General features: G+C 35.7%; 1 pseudogene; it reads left to right on the plus strand.

Annotated features, from left to right (window-relative positions):
- The window catches only part of LOC105084901 (serine/threonine-protein phosphatase 2A 56 kDa regulatory subunit delta isoform-like), a 37,649-nt pseudogene extending 20,333 nt beyond the window's left edge, over window positions 1–17,316 (plus strand).
- The last annotated feature ends 4,919 nt before the right edge of the window (window positions 17,317–22,235 follow it).

Consider the following 22,235-nt stretch of genomic DNA (forward strand, 5'->3'; position numbering starts at 1 on the left):
AGCATAGGACTTCACCATGTTACAGACTTCAAAAGATACATGACACAGATTTACAAGTTGTAACTACTTGTGCTAGCTAATGAAGGAAACATCTAGGTCATTAGTTTTACATATTTTATATATGTATACATTTCTATCAGTAACTGTTGACGGTGAAATCAGTATGACACTCCTTAGCGCACAATGAATATTAATATTTCGATGAAATTAAGTCCATGAACACATACAGCAAAAAGTAGGGTTTTTCAATGAGCCTAACAGAAGTGTGATTTTTTTTTTATAAAACCAGATTCATGGAAAAAAAAAAACCACAATTAAAATCTCTCTTCCAAATGACAAACGATAGATCTAAGGGGTGGGTGGTGCTGGTGAATTGGATTTTTTTTTTTTTAATTTGGACATAATCCTCAACTTTGTACAGAGAAAAACAACAGGGATTGCAATAATTTTTTAAAAACTCTTTGGCTATACAAATACACAAGTATCACATTGTCAGTCAAACCACTTGGCTGCCAGAATTTCACTGGCAGAGAAAGGAAACTGTTAATTGTTCTATTACTCAGTTTTGTAGAAGAAACTTGATGGGCTGTTTACACTAACATGAGAGTCCCTTCTCAATACCTTTGGTATTTTGTTCCTGCTGAGATAACAGAAATAATATAAATATTATGTTTGCATTTCAGACTCCTCAAGGTAAGGGTCTTAAAATTTTCCAAGCAAGTTGATAAACTTTCTAAATTGTGATTTTAAAGCTTGAGAAAATTCATAGACTTGAGAAAGTTACACTTAGTCTTTAGAAAAGACCTAATTCAATCAGTAATACTTTGTTTAAAGAAAACAAAAATGTCATTAAAATTTTTAGTTTTCAGCTTGTGTAAGATTTAACCGAAACCCCAGGGAGCAAACCACATAATTAGGCAATGAGGCCCAGTCCTACCTTAGGCCAATGCTAATCATGCAAATATGAAACAGACTCAAAGACTAGAGAAACACATAATTTATGACATGCAGTTGAAAAAGAATCTAAATCCACAGAATTTTCTTTTTCTTTTCTCATTGCCCAAATTATTTTTGGAAAAACCTTGCTTAGGAAGCTTTATTGAGTTGACCCCTCCCTCTCCCCCTCCAAAAAGCATAGAAATATACCCTTAAGAAAATACCAAGGTCAATTTTGAAATAAGTTATGAAACTGATTTCATGGTTCCAGGTCTTTCAAGCAGGTGTGGAATCACTGGTGGGTCAGACAAAGTGATAACAGAATGTAGGTGAAAGCACTTCACCTGTGTCAAAGCTAGAAAAAGATAAGCTGTTGTTTTGTTGTCATCCATAGTTCTTCCTAGCAGTTCGCTTAAAGACTGTTATTCAGAATTCAGTTATTTATCACCGCAATAGTGGTGACATCCTACTGGCTCAAAGCAAGGAGATGAGCTATGTTTATTTTTAATTTTTTTCTGAACTATATTTATATTTAATCTTTATTGTAGTTTTTTTTTAAATTTTCATCTGCACACGAAGGCGTATTATTTGTGAAGGACCCAGGTTAAGGATCTTAAAGGTCTTCCTGTAATGAGGCCATGTCATTTTTTTCATTGCCAAAGTTTAAAAAAATTAGTCATATTTAGGTCTTTTTGAAGGGCATGGACTAGAAGTGTATGTACAGAAATTGTCCTTCCAGCCTTCCTGTCAACAGACACATTAATTCCAGTAGCAGCTAGAAGGGAATTAACAGTTTTGGAATTTGAGCAACAGTCTTCAGAGGTCCTTCGAAGTATCCAGCAAATCTCAGCTATGAAGGAAGAAGAAAATAGACCTTTATCCTAGTCTCCTTCCTCTACATGTAGCTGAAGATAGTTCTGTTGTGTGAAAGAAAATCATGACTTTCCCTTTGATTGCAGAGTTGAACAGGAAAGCAAAAAACCTATCAGTCACAAAAAGAGTGAGTCCAGACAAATCACATGGTAAAAATACAAACTAAAATCCTTCAGCTAAAGAGTTCATCAGGTCATGGGAGTGCAGATGGTGCAAAAACTTTCAAGATAGTGTAAGACATTACAGTACATGATGGGTGATGGGGCCCACCATTATTTATTGGCTTCCGTTGCTTTTTTTCTATGTAAATTTGGAACTTACTTACATGGTCCAAATTATTTCACTTGGACTATGTGAGGGACTTGCCATTAACCTATAGCAAAATCTACAACTCAATGATCTTCCACATACGAGAATCAGTTAACTGTTCAAATTTTTGGATGTTTCATATCAGGTAAATTTAAGAAGTAAAATATACTCATGTCTCAAATTTACATAACTTCTCTATGGGTCAATCTTCTTATTTCCTCAGAGATAGAAACTATCTTAATGCTTCACACTGAGTGTCTACAATTGACTATATACTGTGAAGAACAGAAATATATGTGAGGAACAGTTAACTGATGTTTAAAAACTAACTGGCAAACATTAAGTTATTTGACTGTTAAATAAGCAAGGATAATTCTATTTGTCTAGTGGGTGTGGATAGGTACTAATTAATCTTTTAAAATTTATTTAGAACTATCAATTTTAAAGATACCTATTACTAAGATGAACCTCCTTCAAAAACTGATAAGTACATTTTTGGGGCTAAAAACCTAAGCATGACAGTGTCATGAATATTCAATTTAGCCAAGCTTAATAACTAATGCCCAAACTAATCGTCAGATTGTTAAATTGTACATAATCTGACAAAATCTATGTTTTGGTGTAAATCTATCCTCTGCACATTTTAAAATAAGGAAAATACAAGTGAAGTGAGTGGGGCAGACGGAAGGTTCGAGTACTTTTGCTGTATCATTAAATCTCTGTCAATCATTTAATACAATATATGTAGACTCAGCATCCAAGCTTTACTCTTCAAGTTTTACCTCATAATATGGTAGAATAAAGAGGAACTTCTTCCTAATTTTGTTTAATTATAATCACATGATTCATATCTAAGCAATGAGAATATCAATATTGTCTTTGATAAGCAACTTGAAATATCAGTATAGAAGTCAGAAAAGCTGGGAAATCTCATGAGGACTAGAAGATTTATACTTCCAAGTAATTCTTTTAATTTTTTGAGGTATGCAAATAAGAGATATGGAATCTAAAGTTTGGCAAGTGTATGAAATCTTTGCTTTTTCAGGCTTCAAGTAAGAGATTTTCCTTCCTTCTCTCTCCTTTCTTCCTTCCTTCTTTTCTTTCCTCTCTCTTCCCTTCCTTCCTTCCTATAAATTTTTGCAATATCTTCTCAGAAGCTCCTACAATTTTAAACTTTGAATATTTGATTGGATTTAAGGAGGAAAATCCATACCCAGCTTTAGTCTAAAAGGATTTTACTATTTTAGACAAATGGAGGAAACTCTACTCAAAAATTTAATTGAAAGTATGGCTTTAAATCTGGTACTGACATATGAGTAAATATTTTAAGTTGTGCTGTAGTTTCACAGAGTGACCTCTGCCTGTCCCTCATTCATCTTAACCATTTCTCATGGTTTCTGCATTTTTCTATTTTTTAATCTGCTGAATTTGAAACCAATACTTCCCTTCTTCTAATACTCCTTGACGTTAACTGAAACAAATTGGGCTTTGTTATTTGGTGAAATTACTTTTAAGTAAAGTGTTGTTGATTCATTAAATTTACTGTCAGTCTTGTGCTTACTGAAATACTAAAATTCACCTCTAAATCAAATATACTTTAATTAAAAAAAAAAAGAGGCCATCTAGTCACCTTATCAAAGGAAAAAATAATTCACTCCTAAATCCCTTTAGGTCGGGGTCAACATCTCATTCCCCTGTAAAACTGTAAAAACACCACCATGCTCTCCTTATCTTGCAGTTTTACTGTGACTGTGCACAATTGCTTTATAAGCTGCAATTCAGTTTCAGAGGAACTTGTTGCATTGACTGCATTGATTGGGGTCTGAGGTTAGCTTGTCCTTTCACGGATGTTATTTTGCTGCCTCTGGTGGCCACAGTATGTCACTAGCCAGCCTCAGGCTGACTTACAAATGATTACTCATTCAGAACAAAAACATAATGACTGGAAGATATTTTCATCAAACACATTTTTGTTCTGTCTCCTTATTACACAAAGATAGTGAGGACCGAAAAAGAAGTGACTTTCTCATTGAGTAACAAAATTAGAACCAGTATTCAGGACATCTCAGCTTTGGGGAGAAATTGTCCGAAGGAAGACGCAGAATCTTAAGGCTGAATCCCTACTCCAGTAATACGTACCGTGACCTCATGGGTTAGAGTAAGGATATCTACCTTAGCGCACAGATTTGTGGTTTGAATCAGGTGAGAGAAACAGACAAAAATCTAGAACAAGGATAAGCAGAAGGCAAGCTCGTAGCAAACCAGTCCTTCACTCCCTTCCTCTCTCCCTGCTTTAACCTTCCAGCTAATTTGGGTGATGATTGTTGTTCTGTCTGCAGCCCATAACTCACAGGTAGAATGAGTTGTATCATTCCATATTTGGAAATACTGTGTGAAATGATATTAGGGAAACTGCTTTGAAACCTGTTTTGAGTGAACTGAATGACTGAATTTGATAGTTGGTGTTTCTTTGCCTATGACATAAATGAACTCATACCATAAACTCCTATTAAACTAAATTTCTAAAAAAAAAAAAAAATTGATATGAAAGCCATACATTGAAAGAATTTCCTCCTACTAGTCTGATTTTTACTGAACCTGTAAGTATTTATTTATATAAGACATGACACTTTATTTTATAAAACTACAATTTGTTTAAAAGAGATCATTTTATTCATACACCTTTCCGGGGCTGCATGCATTTTTTAAAATAAGACAATAAGCTTAATACCTACTTAAAGAACAGTCTTCATCACTCCAATGACTTTCTGACTATAAATTGGAAAACAATATTCTTTCTGTAATATAGGGCCACCAGGGCAAGAATTACGAATTGGGAGCAGGTAAGGAAATGGTTGTTGACATTCATTAGTATTCCAGTCCTGCTGCAGTTACATTTACACACTTTGACCCACAGCACTTACCTAACACCATCATTTGCTAATAATTCTTGAGACTGTCAACTAGATGGGCGTTGTTTAGCAGCCTCAAAGCACTGAGATTTTTATTGTCTTATTACGGAGAAAAGCCAATTAAGTGATAAAATAAACTTTTATGAGCTCAGAAAAAAATGCCTAACATGAACATTTAGACATCTCCTTTCTCATTATTTCCCTTTCAGAGAGTGAGAAAAGTTAAGAAACAAAGGGAACGTGTCTGGGGATGGTACTAGTGAACCATGAAATTATATGATTTCTATTATAGTCAGAATTATACATTTCATATACAACATAGGTATATAGTTTAATTTTCATTTACAGTCATCCTCCACAAAAGAATTCCTCCCAGAGTCTCTTTTTCTGACTATGTCTTACCACCTCAGGAACAGTTCATGTGTTTGTCTCTATACAAATTCACCCTAAGGAGACTTCCGTGTCAGATACAATCTGAGCAATTGAAGAAAACAGTGGAACACGGTCTGCTTTCTTGAATTTCCTTTTTCAGTCTGACCTTCCTTATATAAGAGTTCATATGCATTTCACACTATATATAGACAAATTGATGTACACTTTTCACTGACCCTAAAAAAATGGTTTAACGCCATTAATGGTTTAATCCGGAGGCTCGGATTTGGCAGCATTACACACAGTTTGGAGCTCCAAGAATTCATTAGGATTTTAAGGTTATTCTGTGGTGTTGGAGCTCAAGCAGTAAGAACTGATTACCTGTTGTCAAAAGTCACTCCCCATCATCAAAGCAGGATAGTAAGACTGCGAGCAACGTCTGTTTTTTTCCCCTCACTCTTTTTGTGTACCTCCGTAAGACATGTGGAAGACACAACAGTAAAATGTACTTGCAGTCCCCTTAGGAACTTTTGAAAATGTAATTTATAAAAGTCAGCCAAAGACTTTAAAAGAGTTATTTTGGAAAGAATAAGTTTTCATGCCAAGGAGCTTTATATGCTGTGTGGTTACATGAGGATTTAATGGTCACTTTGGCCAAAGAATCATGAAATGCTAGCAATGGAGATAATTTGGAGATTTTCATACCTGGATGAACTAGTAGTATCATTCTGTTTCAGGACCATAAGCAATATCCCTCAGACTAGAAAGTTATCTTACATAAACTATGCTTTTAACCGTAAGGGTCAATCCAAGTGAAGGAAGCTGACTAGATTAGGGAAATTACATTTACTGATAAAGAGTGCATTAACTATTTATGGAAGGCAATACACCCTTATCCAACATATAGGCCAGAAAAACTGCAGCTCCTTTGAAAACTACCTTTATTTTGTTCCCAAAATTGCAGCTTAGTCTCAAGCTTTCACCTACTGTTTCTTCTGACACTTCAGTGGTACAGGAGGAGCTATTAGCAGCAGCAATATTTTTCTTTTTCCTACAGAGTCAACCATAAGAGTAAGTAGAATTTAGTTGCCACCTAGGTGATGTGATTTGTTAAAAGCCCTCCATCCTAAAATAGATATCCCACCTGTGAGTGGAGGCCTAAGGTTCTTACTTTATACTCACTTTTCAGGTAAGATGGTAAGACTCCAGAAAGCCCTGGAGAAATGCAAGTAAACTGTCACTGATCCTTCTTGGATTATCATGTAGAGCTTGGAGCCTTTTATTTTCTGTCACTTGTGGAAGTCACAAATCTATCCTGGTGGAAGCTCATGAAATCTGCATTAACCTCTGTAAACATATTTTCTTTCAATTAAAGAGAGCTGTTGAATGTTGAAAGAAGATGCTTCCTAAAGTCTATTGCTCTTAACTATTATGCAGATCATGAACATGGGAAAAAGGACACTCTCAACAAGTAGACAAGGACCATACTGAGAGCCCGAGAAGGGATAAATATGAACAAATGTGACTTTCATGAAGTGAAGACTTGAATTTTAACAGAACTTGTCCTGTATTCTGAATAATTAGAACATTCAGCGATGCATTAACTTAAATTTACTTAAAATTGACACATTTTGTCCAATTGTCTGAGCCATGGTTCATGCCAAATCTATGGATTTAAAATTATCAAATTAATCGTCTTTTCAATTATCTGAATTGTTTCAGCATTTAAAAATAGACAGATTTTCATAGAACATCTCTATTTAATAACACTGCTCAAAACTGACTTGTAAGGCAATACTAAGAAAGGGACATTCCTAGAATGCAGAGCACTTACTAAATAGCTGATAAATAAATGACATTCAGCTGCACTGAACAGTTTAAATTAAGTGTTTATTTTTTCTATTCTCCAGAAATTTTGTATTATGGTTATATTACCTGTGATGGTATCCAAAATAATTTCTGAAACAATTCATTTTACTATTATCAAGAATCTAAACAACAGTAATACCAAGAGAGAAAAAATAATACCCTATCATTTAATTTATTAATTTGAATTAACCTTTCTTTAACTATATACTGATGTTTACGCCTATCTGACTTGGCCACATTCTCTCATTTTCTTTTATTTTCGCTAAAATAATATTTTGGGGGCGGCAGATTTATTTTTCTAAAACTGACGTAACTACCTCTATCTGTTTATCTACCTAACTCATCACCATCATTTACCTAGTTTGAAACTTCTAGGGTTGCGTGAGCATATAAGGGTACTTAATCAAAGTAGTCATTTTATCGTTTGTTAGTAAAGCTATTAAACCCAACTGTTTCATTCTACTGTGCACCCTAAGTGCATAATCAGAGGCAGTCTTCTTTAATGGTATTTCTTTGAATTCACATATTTTTTGAATTTCCAAGGTGAATTGCAGACACAGAATTAGGTCCTAAACGAACAACACTGATTTGTGTTTTTGTCGTTGATATTAACCAGCAATAAAAATTTGAACAAATTTGTTAAACTTTCTGGCATTTCAGATTCATAATTGGTTCAGGATGTCCAAAAAATCCTTTGATTTAAACGGCGTTTGCCAAAGAACAAGTTTTCTTTTATCTTAGAGGAAAATGTTATTTCTTTTATACTAATCAATGGAAAGTTTAAAGATAAAATTGGTTATCTTGAGACTATCAAATCTCTATACATTGTTTTTTAAGTATATGAAGTCCCTAAATTCAAGCTTAATATCTGACAGTTCCAGTAAAGTTTGCAAAGAGCAAAAACATACTACAAATAAGTGTTCCTGAAACTCTAATTTTATGTAGATTAAATCTGAAAATCCTGTGAGTGCAACATAAAAATTGACCTCAGAATATTATTTATCAGATCTTTTAATTCATAAAAAATTTCATTTTACATAGAGACCCAGTGGAGAAAAAAATTACATTTTGAAATAAGACAAAACACCAACATATAAATGCACTAACTGGTTTCAAAAAGAGTAAATGACTAGATTTTTTTTTTAACGCGTGAATTTAATTGATATATTTCTCTTCAGCCAGATAACATTGAGAACTTGTGAGTTGGAATTGATGTAGGGGACTCCTTGGAACTATGTGTGAATGTATGTGTGTGCATAATTTATTCTCTTCATTGCCTTTGCTCTTTCTGACTCAATCAGCCATCACCAAGATTTCTGACACTTTGTAGGTATTTGAGTAAACACTTTAATTTCTCTGTTGGGCTATATATCAAGGGTTATATCAATAACCTCAAACTCTCTAAACATTCAGAGCAAGCCAGTGTGTTCTATATCTGTTGTCTGAAATTTTAAAAATTTAAAAATACATTTTTAAAGTATCCAGTTCCTGGAAAAAGAAAAACAAATAAATTAGAGATTTGGATAATATGGGCTATGAGGGCATGAGGAAAGACTTATATGTTGACATTTGTAGGATTTATGAAAAAAAGTGCACTATGGAAAAGTTGAAACAAAGCTTAACTAAGTGGTAGTTTTTCTCCCTTTCTTGAGTAAGTTTACTTAACTTTATGGAAAGAGGAAGTTAATTCAGCTTACATTTTTAAAATACATTCTTGTATTTTAACAAACTAAATAGATGGCACCATTAGATTTTATGTATTAAAATCCTAGTTTTTAATTAATAAGATGTATATGTCAAGGCTCATATAAAAAGATTATTTATGCAGCTTTTTTTTTGAAAAACTATAATCCTGGAGTCAATGGAAAGATATCTATGGTGACCTCTGTAAACCTGACCAGGCAACAGGAAGTTGGCTGGAGCTTGTATTTTTCAATCCAACTATACCAGTATTGAAATAAACTACAAGAGCAGTGAACAGCCAAGGAAAATCTACACCTTCTGTCTCATTTCCTAATCTACGGCCTTTCCAACTTGGATAAATGAGAAATTTTGGAATTTTACTGACGTACAGTGATTCTCAGTTTTTCCCCATTCTGATTGCACATTAGAATCACTTAGGTTTTTTTTTTTAAATACTGATTCGTGGAAACTGCCGAACACTTATGATAGACTCTCTGAGAGTGGAGCTCAGGAATAAGCAAAATACTCCCCCAGTGATATTAACAAGCAGCCAGACTTAAAAGCTACTAATTTAGAGAAACATAAATAACGAATAATAGTGTTCAGAAAAATAGGGCTTAGGAGTCCAATAACAAGGTCAGAGTTTTGCTCCATTTCGACTGTGTGACCCCTTTAAGCGAACTGTGTAACTCTAGCCTGAGACACCGCCTCTGTGAAGTGGTAATAATAGTCATTCCTACTTGACAGAGTTGTTGTAAGGATTTAATGCAGTTTCTGAAAGGAGTCCATGCACCACCTGTATCAGTGTTAACCGGAATACATTAAAAACATCAATTCCTAGACCCATACCATATCTACCACAAGAATCCAAGAGCCTGGTATATGCATTTTCAATGAACTTTCCAGGTGATTCTTTTGCATAATGACTTGTAATAACCATTATTTTAATGAGTAACAGAAGTAGCCATTAGCAGAATACCCCATACATATTAAGCATCCAGCACATGTAAGCTCTAAGCTGATAAATGTAACTTTAGGGTTTGTTGGTGTTTTCCAATCTTTCCAAAATATTCACCGAAAATTTAAAAATTCATTAATCAACCAAAAATGTTCCACACGTATTGCCAAACTACCAGTTTGGCAGATTTGGGGTGGGGGTTTTAAAAGGCGATCATATTATTCAGTAATTCAAATTTACAACTTTTGGACTCCTTTGATGTACTGAGTTTGTAAGTTTTGTTTCTTTCTCAAATAATTGAAATTAGGAAAAAACTTTAGACTTCCAGGCTGTGGTTGAATACAATGAATAAAACGTAGAAGCATCTTAGATGTTCAAATTCTTTTAAAAAGTGAGAAAAATATTTCATATGAAAACTTCAAATTATCTAAATTCATTTTTAGATTTTTATATTAATTTTAATATAGTCACATATTCTAGATAATCACTTTGTAGCCATATGCACTGTCAATGGACTCATAACGAGGAGGTGATAAACAACAGTGGCTAAGAGCATGGGCTTTTGAATTACACAGACCTGAGACAGAATCCCCTCTCTGTCACTTATTACTTATCTGACTTGGACAAGTTATTAACCCCCACTGCCTCATATGCTGTTAGGTTTAGTAATCGTTCTTATATGATTGTTTCACTTATTAAATAAGATAATGGAATGTCCATGAAGTCACTGCACCATGCCTCACAGTTGCTCAGAACATGTTGTTTACGTGCGAGCACGATTTTAGGTGCTGAGACTACATAAATAATCTGTAAATTAGAGGAGATTGGTTAGTTTTGTTTTCTTTTCTTATCATCCCAGGTGCCTCTTCTTTGGAATCTAGACAACTTAGTCTCACTCTCTGGCCTCCTCTTCTACCCTCCATTAAATACGATTTAATTACTCAGCTTATAAGGAAATGTTATTAATTTGTTAAAGTTAAGTGTCAATAGATGAAACTGAATGCCTTTCCTAGGTCACTTAAATTGATGAATTGAGAAAAATTCAATAATTTCTCTATTGGTTTGGCTTGCATGGTGATCAAAATTAGATTTTTTTTTTTCTGTTTCTATTTTTCTCTAATAGATTGATAGGCAGTTTCATTAAGGGATGAATCAGCTGATACATTTTGAATTACATTATAGATTCATTTACATAATCAGTTCTATCAAAAATAAACTTGAATTTTTCACAAAATTGACAAAATTAGTTTTTTTCTTGTATTTCTTGGAAATGTAAGCTAGATCGTTGGGTCAAATTGGTAAAAGCTGTTAAAGTTATTATGAGTGCAGACACATTACATAAAAATCCTTCTAGACTGCTTTACAACCTATGAATGCCTTGTCAGGATAGTGCCAGCTTGAACATTATCATTTATTCCTTGTTATTTTTAAGTCTATGTGGACATAACTGACTTCCTTGTGTGCCCTCATTTCAATAAGCTGTTTGTCAAAAAAAAAAAAAAAATAAGCTGTTTGTCTTGAGTATACTGTGAAGAAAATTATTGATTTAACAGATTGAATTACTGTTCTCCAACTATTCCAAATTCCCAGTGCTTTTACAATCCAGATACTATTTTGCTTTGAAATCACAAATGGAGAAATTGTAAGCAATTTAAATAAAACTGATTAAAATTTTACATTATATTTTATACGGTAAGACCAATAAATTGACCCATCAAGAATGTTGACATGGTGCACAGAGTTAGTTTCTTAAGGTACCAAAATGGTGTTTTTGTACCTCTGCAATGTTTATCTCTAGGACTCCTAAAACATGAGTGGCTAAAATAGTAAATTTTTTTTTTTACTTTTTAAAAAATCACATAAATTATGAGATTTAAAAAAATGAAGCAGTGGCATGGGGATTGCTGTTTGTGTTAAGTAAAAGTGTGCCTTGTAAAATCTTTTAGGTATTGTGAGAGTGATGTGTAAAATTTCATTGCCACAGTTACTACATTTGCTGATGAAAATCAGAAAAATGGTGAAAAATTAATGTACTTATAATAAATTTAGTATTCATAGCAATACAATTTACATTAAAATATACATCTATTTGAAAGAATAAAATAGATATTATCAAAATAATTTAACAAATGTCATTTTCTTCTCACAAAACAAAATACTAAATGTTAGAGTGACACTGGGTGAATAGTATTCATGGCAGCTATTTTTAGTAGTGCATCAGGTCACTACTTATTAAGTATTTACTTATTTGGTGATGTGTTGATAATGTGTAGCTTTATCAACATTAAATTGATATGTCCAGTTGATGGATTTATCAGGAAAAAAATTCCAAAATATCTTTTTACTTTTCAAGGATGATCAATTTAGGTTGCCTTAAATAAAAGGGCATTTATATTTTTAAATCAGTTTTGTAGGAAACACATGACTCAGATTCATCATTGCCCAAATTAATTCAGACCTTCTGTTGTAGCATCCCATGGCAGAAAAGAGTTCATCCATTTAGTAAAATGGCCAACAAAAAACAGCCGTGGGTCTAATCTGGAATTCTAATTTCATTAAGAATAAGCTTGATCTATTTGGCCAAGTAAGTAAAAACACTAGATTTGTACTTAAATGGTCTTTTGACACTCTCAAAAATCAGATTTTGATTTGCCTGAGTGAAAATTTGAGGCGTGTAGTAGACTAACAAGTTGAGCCACGGTAATTTGCAGCGCTGAGAGGAAAGAGAAGAACTTGCTTTAGGCAAAATCATGAAGCCAAGCTTTTCAGTCTGAATCCTTCCAGCTCTTGTGTGTGACTTCTCCTGGTGTTCTTTTAACATTCCTTAGGTGCCCAGCAAACTCTCCTTACTACAATATTTGAAAGGATTATCTCATTAATAGTCAAAGTTAAATTAGCAATCAGTTATTATTATCACTTATTTGATAGCAATTTGATATAATAGAGAATATTTTGAGAGGATGCTTTTTGACTACTCTGTTTACAATAAATTAGCAAAAAGTTACAGGGTAGAAATACGTACTTTGGATCATGAATCTAACCAAACAAATCTCTAACTATTACAGAGACTTCAAATGCACACTAAAGTCGTAGAAATTTTCTTGACTATTAGTAACAAATTTTCCAAATGTTTTTCCAAAATAATTGATTATTCTAAGTGATTTTTAAAGGCTATTAATGAGGTCATGACTGATTATCAAATCATGGTGGATAAAGATACCACATGTAATAAACAAAATTTTTGTGCCCAGTTACATATGATTTAGAGCCTAAGAAATTGTTGCGAATAGAAGTTAAAATTGCATTAACATGATTTAAAAATTTTTAGTTTGTATATTTACTCAAATGAGAAAGCTTCTTTATTGTAATTCTATAAAAAGCTAAGGTTATAGATTTTTTCATTTAGGGAAAAACACTGGTTATTCTATTAGCAGAGATCAGTTTGCCCTTTTGAAAATAACTGTCTTAGGCTGATTTATGAGTCAAATAAATTAATTTTTAAGGAATTATTCTTCTTGAATGTTTTCTTTATTAATAGTATAATTATTTGTAGGTAAGGAATTGTAATTCAAGAATAGAGCCAATGTGTTACAAAGCAAGAAAGGTGTAAACCCTCAAAACCTTTCAATAGTAGTAACTGTTAAAATGTAAGATGGAGTTTCTTAATGAGTTTATTTTCTAATACTAGGGAATAACTTCTGCCAACTATTGATACCATCTCATGTGGTCCCAAATGACCAGTAACACACAATTGAAAGATTATAGATATAAGCTGTAGTCAAAACCAGACTACTTTAAAAGAGAGACAGTGGTAAAAGAATTTAGATCATTATTTTAACTTTTTAGATATATACTCTTATTCACTGATAAAGTTAAAAAAAGTGTAAAATAACAGTGTTTAAGTGTAGTAGAATACAAATATATTTAAAAGTTGGAGGGGACTATATAGTTCCCAGATATATATATATATATATATTTAAAGATGTGACTATAGGACATGTCAGGCAGTTAAACAAATTTGGGATATTTCTTGGGAGAAAAAGATGCATGTAATATTTTAAGAGTTTTTTTTCCCCAAATAGTTGGGAAAATACAAGAGAGAAATGGATATATTATTATTCAATAAGAAAACTGACGAGATGCAATTACAATGAAAGTTTTTTTTAAACATCTGTTTGTAATAGAGTTTAAAACCTTGGTGATTGAAAATGGGTGGCCCTTTATCTCTGTGCAGTATTTCAGGTACTGTATTTCCTTGGTGAAGTGAGGGAGGATGTTGAGAGAAAAATTCTCTACGTCTCTTCCAGAACTTTGAGTATATCACAAATTAAATATTTTAACTATTTTTGCAATAGTTAGGTCTCACTTATGAATGCTAATAGCCTCCACTACTTTATTTATGCATTGGTTTTTGATGATTTTTATACATTAAAACTGTATTTATCTGTAGTTAGATTGATTGTAGGTTATGTTGGCCATTGTGGTTTAAGCTGTAGTAACACATAGTATTTTGAAAGTATAGACTTGGTTTCTAAATATTGCATATTCACTGTCATTGTTAACCTTTAAACAACAATTAAATAAAGTGATCAGTTTCTGTATATTAAATTTAATGAGCACGTGCCTCATGAAAATTTTCATTTAATAGAGAAAATAATGAGAATCTTATCATTGTATCTTTGATTCAGTCATTTTAAAGACCTGGTTATTTAGGGTATTGCTTTTACTCCTATTAGAACATGAAATTTGAACACGGAATATTCTTTATGTGGTTGTATTTTTCTGTGAGTGTATACAACTTACATATTTTCTCACATAGTGAATTTAACTTTTGGATAATTTTTCAAAGAGAATGTCTAGACAGAGTGAAATGGGAAGTTGAAGCAACTATTCAGATAAAAAACTACTTTGGTCTCAAATATGTATGTTTTTCAGAACAGATGTTCATATCCAATTATCCAGAAAATGGCCTCAAATCTACATTTCAATCTCAATGTTCAAAGTAGAACAGGAAAGCATCTCAGAAGATTTTGGGATTAATGAAGTGATTTCTACTCTGGACTTAAACTGGGGTGAGCATGATGAGCAGATTCATGAGGTGGAAGGGACTAGAATTTTGGGACTGTGTGACCTTGTTCTCTTAATATCTTTACATGTTGAAACTCATATTTTTGACCTTTAAATGTTAAGGAATTTAAATAAAATAAATGTAAACCTAAAATTCTAAAAGGCAAGTCTCTTTTTTTTTTTTTTGAGAGAGAGATGAGATTCTCTAATAAGCAAATAAGATTTTAAGGCATTTAAATAATCTAAAGAGTTGCACAAAATCTCTAGTGAACTATAATTTTCAGAGGATGTTATGTATAAAATATACGTTAAGGATATGTAACCAAAACCAGTTCAGAAAAGAAACACAAACTAGGAAGGCAGTGAGATAGGAAAGCTAAAGCCAAGAACAAGTGGAGGTGTGGAAGCTAAAAACAGTGCTAAAGATACACACCTCTCTCTCAGCTACATAAATACACGTGTACATATATACACACACACACACAGAGGCTATACATATACAGACACATGGATATATGCATACACACACACAAATACACACATATATCTAGCCGAGGAGACCCAGCCTAGCCCCAGCCACAACCCCAGCCCCAGCCCCAGCCTCAGCTGCAGTCATCCAAGTGTCCTGGCAACAGCAGCTGCCCCCCAAGCAGCTCAGCAAGATCAAGCACCCAGGTACCCAAGTACCCAGCTGCAAAGTGGCTCCTGCTTTCCCCTCAGCAAGAACTGGGAGCTGCAGAAGCTTTCTGCCACGAAAGACTCGCCAACCCAGGATCCGGAGGAGATGTTTATTCAGGAGCTACACCAGTGCTGTGTCCTCTTTGACTTTGTGTCAGACCCACTTAGTGACCTTGAATTCAAGGAGGTGAAGCAGACAGGGCTCAGAGAAATAGCAGAGTACTTCACCCACAGCTGCGATGTTGTTACCGAGGCCATTTACCCTGAGGCCATCACCATGTTTTCAGTGAACCTCTTCCAGACTCTGCCACCTTCGTGGAATCCCACTGGGGCCGAGCTTGTCCCCGAGGAAGAATAAGCCCACCCTGTAAGCCGCCTGGCTCCATCTCCAGCTCGTGTATGAGTCTCTCTCATGTTTCCTTGAGTCTCCTGATTTCCAGCCAAACATTAGCCCAGAAGTACATTGACCTGAAGTTTGTCTTTGCTCTCCTGGACCTGTTAACAGAGGACCCTTGAGAGCCGGACTTTCTCAAAACCATCTTGTATTGCATTTATGGCAAGATTTTAGGGCTCCGGACTGCCATCTGTAGGCAGATCAGCCACATCTTCTACAAGTTCATCTATAAGACGGAGCATCACAGTGGGATTGAGCACTTCTGGAGCTCCTGGGCAGCATCAGCAATGGCTTTGCCTTCTCCCGAAGGAGGAGTGCAAAATGTTCCTCATCTGTGTCCTGCTCCTCTTCACAAGGTCAAGTCCCTGAGTGTCTGTCACCCTCAGGTGGCATACTGCCTGGTACAGTTCCCGGAGAAGGAAAGTAGCCTCACTGAGCTGGTGATTGTGGGACTTCTCAAGTTCTGGCCCAACACCCACAGCCCCAAGGAGGGGATGCTCCTGAATGAGCTAGAAGAGATTCTGGATGCCACTGAACATTCAGAGTCCATCAAAGTGATGGAACCACTCTTCTGCCAGCTTGCCAAGTGTATCTCCAGTCCCCATTTCCAGGTGGCAGAATGTGCTGTTTATTATTAGAACAATGAGTACATCGTGAGCCTGATAAGTGACAGTCCTGCCCAGGTCCTCCCCATCATTTTCCTTGTCCTCTACAGGAACTCCAAGAGCCACTGGAACAAGACAATCTGTGGGCTGACCTACAACGTGCTGAAGCTGTTTATGGAGATGATTCAGAAGCTGTTTCATGACTGTACCCAAGAGTACAAGGCAGAGAAACAGAAGGACCGGTTCTGAATGAAGGAAAGAGAACAGATGTGGCAAAATATTGGTCCCCAGTGTCCCATGTTCCGAGCTCCTCCGCCACTGCCTCCTGTGTACTTGATGGAAACTGAGACCCCCGCAGCAGAGAACATCCAGCTTCTGAAGAGGATGGTGGAGACAGAGGCTGTGCAGATCCTGAAGGACATGGAGAAGGAGAAGGTGCTGCTTCGGCGGCAGTCAGGGCTGCCCCCGGACGGGTACATCATCACGGCACTGGAGGTGCACAGGCCAGCGGAAGAGAGTCTAACTGCCAGCCCGGAGGCTCTCGGACCTCTTCACCTTCCCGCCGCAGGAAGGTGGGGCCCTGCGGGACCCTGCCCTCGCCCTCCACCCTCTGCTCCCCGCTGGCTCGCGTGGGGCCAAGGCAGTGCCTCTCTACTCTAGGGATAGGGGTATGGCACTTGAAGCAGGGACACCCACAGTGGTCCCTCTTCTCCCCCGGATAAGTCCGTGCCGGTTGGTACAGACAGGCTGAGCACCGCGATGCTCAATGCTCAGACCACTTGGGATGCCTGGTCCCCTCCTGCTCCTCACCCTGCAGCTACCTGAGGCTGCTCTGCGAAATACACCCAGGAATACATACGCTTCTCCCCTCTGCCCTGCAGCCTCATTTGAACTCCGGGTGTCTCTCCCCCTCCCCTGCAGGCATATAAGCAGCAGCAGCTGCAGATTCTCACCACAGTTACTGTCAAGCCCCACTGGCCCCTGGAGCCAGTTAGTTGGAGGGGAGCCACCCCTAAAAGCACAAATAGGCCCCCAGCCCCCGCAGTGTGCAGGCTAACGGGGCTGCAGTATTTCTCTTACTTCCTGCTGACCAAGGCAGCGTGGGAGGCAGGAGAAACACAGAGGCTCCGGACAATAGGAGATGAATACAGGGCCCAGAGGGCCAGGGGAGGGGGACGAACACACGCCCTACTCCCTGTCCCCTCTGTGGTGAGCAGCCGCCCTGGGATCACTGACATGGAAGGGGCCTCCCTGGGACTGGCTGCTTTCCTGTGATGGTGGTTCCAAAGCTAGGAGGAAGGAAGCAGGGAGCAGTGCCCTAAGCATGGCTCCCCCTACACCTACTTATTTCCTTGTTTGTGATGACGGTGGGCGGGGTGGGCAGTCCCTCCCTTGTCCCTTTCAGGCACCTTGGAAGGGCAAGGAGCTGGGGAGGCCAGACCCAGGTTCCGGGGCACAGGCAGTGCAGCTTTTGGCTGGGTAGAAAAGGTACTTTATTCTCCCCGGAGTGATACCTGCTAAGGTGGGCTGGGCTTGGGTTCATGTCTCTGTATGTACAGAATTGAATAAAGTGGATCTCTGAGCAAACGAGGGAGAGACGTAGATACACACATATGTGCAATGATGCCATGATTCTGGAGCATATAGAAAAAGATAATACAAAGATATTTCTCTTTGGGGTAAATAAAAAATAATGTTAAAAGCAAATGAAAAGCAAAGAGCAAGAACTAATCAAATTACATTTGTTACAGACTTTTCCCTCTTGACAAGAATATTCCTGAAATGAACAGAGAAGAAATTCAAAGCAGTAGAAATATGAACATTGAAACTCAAGGTAGACAAAGAGATAAGTAGCCTGTTTCCAAGTCTGAACAGTCTGTTTCCTAGTCTGAGTAATTTATGTCAGTGCACTGATAAATTTTGTCAGTAATGGAAAAGTTACCAGAGAACAGGGGGTTATCGTTTTCAAAAAAAAAAAAAAATTACGAAAACTGAAGCTCCATGAACATAATAAAGATTCTGAGCAAAACGGTCATTAATATTTACAATGGGACCCTTACAAGCAAATGTTACAAATTTTGGATAAGGTTTATAGAGTAACAGATTAGAATGATAGAAATAAAATATACTTTGAATTTAGAAAGGCATTTACGCAATTCTACATGAGATTCTTTTGGGCAAAATACAAAAAGGTTGGTGGATAACATTTCTAATGGGTAGTGAAGATTGGGACCCCTACTGATCAGGATGAAGGCCTCTGGTAGTGTTTTGAAGGGCCATATCCTTTAACAGCTATGTAACATGGCCAGAAAGAATGGAAACATACGTTTCGTGATGAGTTTATATTATCTGATTTCCAGCTAACATCCTACAAGGTGAAATTATTCCAATTTCTCAGACGAGGGAACTGGGTTTCAAAGAGATAATTTTCCTTATAACTGGAGGCTAGTAATTGCAGAACTGGGTTTCAGACTCAGGTCTGCATGACCCTTCTGTTGTCTTTCCTACGAGGACAAAAGCCATCTGTGGTAACATAAATCTGGAAAGTTGTGTTAAAACACTGAATGACAAAATCAAGAGCTGGAAAGTGTGAGATCATGGGTCAGAAGAAACAAAATGAAATTCTTTGGAAATTAATATTCAATCTTAAAAGGTCAAAAATCAATTGAACATGTATGTACAAAATGACAAATCATGTTTTATCAGCAGATGATGTAATAAATATAAAATTTGAGCATGGGCTCTTTTAGTCAATAGTATGGTGATAAAAAATAAGTATAATTTTAGATTGTATTAATGGATATATTGATGAGGCTAAAGAAGAGAATTACACTGTTTCTTCAACCATTAGAGGACATCGAGAGCAGCGTTTTCAATGCTAATCTTGAACGCCATGTTCTAACTGCCAAATCGACATTGTCATCTAATTGACAAACTGACGTATTGACAAATCGGCAAAGACTGAGTGACGTGTGCCAACTGGACTTCTAGAAGAGCAAGTGCTCTCCCTACCACATCTTGTAATTCATAGATGTTTGTTTCATTCCTACACCATTATTGTGCAGCACGGTTTTTCTATGATAGGTTTATAAAACCTTCCAAAAAATACTGGCTCAGTAAGAGATGGAATATTCCAGTCTCATAAGTGGAGCTGTATGAGAGAAATGTTCTAAATGACACATTGGGCTTCAAATTATATTTTTATAACTGGAAAAATATCTACTTTATAAATTGCACAATGTTAGAGTTTTTCAATGAGAATGCAAAAGTGCTTGCATTAATAAATTGTATGAATTTTTTATATCCACGCTTGTTATTGCTGCTAAAATGTGTATTTTCCAAAAATGTTTATTTTCCAAATTTTTATTGTGCTTTTACAAGATGCTTTTCTTTGTTATCCGTAAATGCTGAAAAGGTTCCCTTAAGAAGAATTTTAAGCACAAGTAATTTTTCAGTCAGTGTGAAGTCTACAAATCGAGATGTTATTTATGGTCATACCATATTTTGTGCTTGAAACCTGTCAGCAAATTATTTTCATAGCAATTAAATAACTCAACTATTCATGTCACATTCCAGTCTTTTTCAATGGATATTTGTACCAAAGAAAATAATGTATATATTTTAAAAATTACTGCAAAGAGAGACACCACATAATGCTTAATAACAGATTGAATATAATTAAAACTAGTAACTGTCTTTTTTGCTTTGTTCTTCCAGAACAAGATTATTGGAGACTTATGCAGGATTTTTAAATATAGGAATTACAACATTCAACCATGTAAAGAATGGTCAGATTTTCTCTTTATAAGAGAAAAGTTACTTGTCCCCCTGATCCATACTGGAGCAGCTTTCTTTGTCAAAGTCTCTTCCTCTGAAAGTTGACCCAAAGTCAACCGATAAAGGAAAGAGAGATTCTCAAGTGAAAGACTGGCTTATTCAAACCCAGTTTTAGCAACGAACAGATCAGATTTAAGATGCAATGTGACCTCTTTGGATCACATTTCTATTTATAATTCTCCAGCAAACATCCAATGTCACTGTTACCCTCAGCAATCTTTCTTGAAGCATTTTTCCAGAAGTTGATGTCCATGGCTGGTCTTTGGAAACACTCTCAGAATATGTCAAATTTTACAACTTACTTCATGGAGTGTAGGTAGGTCTTGATAGTATGTCTTTGTAGTGTACGTTTTATCATTGAAAGTACAGAATAAAGGTTATTTGTAATTTCTAAGATACGTGTAGAATACTAATATATATGCATGTATGTGTGTGTGTATATATATAAACATAGTATATTTGAGTCTCTCCATAAACATCTGTGAAATACTCTTTATTTCTCTTTATAAGAATCCTCTTCATCTTTGCTGTTTGTTAAAACAGAAAAGGATGAGACAAGCTCAGGACATTCTTAAAGAAAACAATGTTTTTAGGATGCACTAAGGTGTCCTGAATTGCTTTAATGGACCCATGGTGTGGACACTATTGCCCAGTCCCTTATAGTAAAATGTAGTCGTTTGCTTACCATTTGGGTGCACAGTCACAAGAGCACCATTTAGGACACTTAAGGATTATTTTACAGAATAACATGACTTATGGAAGAATTATACCAGCTATTTCCAGATAGAATAACTTATCTGAGACTCAGGTATCAGAGAACAGAAAGCACAAATTATGTAAAGAGCAATCTCTGCGTAAGGGAAAGAGCATGATCTGGAGAGCAGAACATCCAGTCTCTCATTCCGGCTTTGCTATGAATTAGCTCTGAGTGTAGAAAAATCAACTGATTTCTGTTTCTCACTCTTCTCCTTTATAAGATGTCAATTTAAACTCCAAAAAGGTATATGTTAAATCACAAGGACTTCAATCACATGAATTTTAATACAAACATATAAAATCAATTTCAAAAATTTTCTGCATATTTTGAAAATGTTTCTAAGAATGAACTAACTATAGGCCTTCTCTAAGCGCTTCTATTAAATACAGGTGCCCAATGTAATCTGAAAATATTGAGCATAACTATTCTTTTTTGCAAAAGGGAAACCAGAAAAAGCCTGCTTCCCACAGAAAATTAACAATAGGTGCTCAATTAAGTGTTTTTATACAGTGAACAATATCTCCTTTTTATATAAATAATCAGGGGAGAAATTTTTTTAAGTCTTTTTTTTTTCCTCTCCATCACCCCACCTACACACAAAATTCTGTTGTAAAGACATCACTTCTATGAGGAGGTATTCATTGTAGACAGAGAGAAGTCTATGGAAACCTAAGTTTATAAGGAAAAAAACACAGATAATTCCAATCAACTGCACAGTCACACAGATGCCTAATAAAAGCTATCTGACAATATAATGAAATCAATTCTTGACTAAGTGCATACAATTAGCAACTATTTTTCAAGATTCACCATCCAGCAAACTACATTTTTTCATTTTCACATCCCCTTTTTGACATTCATTCGAAATTCTCAAAGTAACATGATGACATTAAAAACATAAATAAAAGCAGCGTTAACTATGGACTGATATTCAACTACAGAAATTAAAATAAATGCAATTAATTTTTAGAGTTCATTATGTTGA

Source organism: Camelus dromedarius, chromosome 11 (genome assembly GCF_036321535.1).
Source record: "Camelus dromedarius isolate mCamDro1 chromosome 11, mCamDro1.pat, whole genome shotgun sequence".
NCBI classification, from domain to species: Eukaryota; Metazoa; Chordata; class Mammalia; order Artiodactyla; family Camelidae; genus Camelus; species Camelus dromedarius.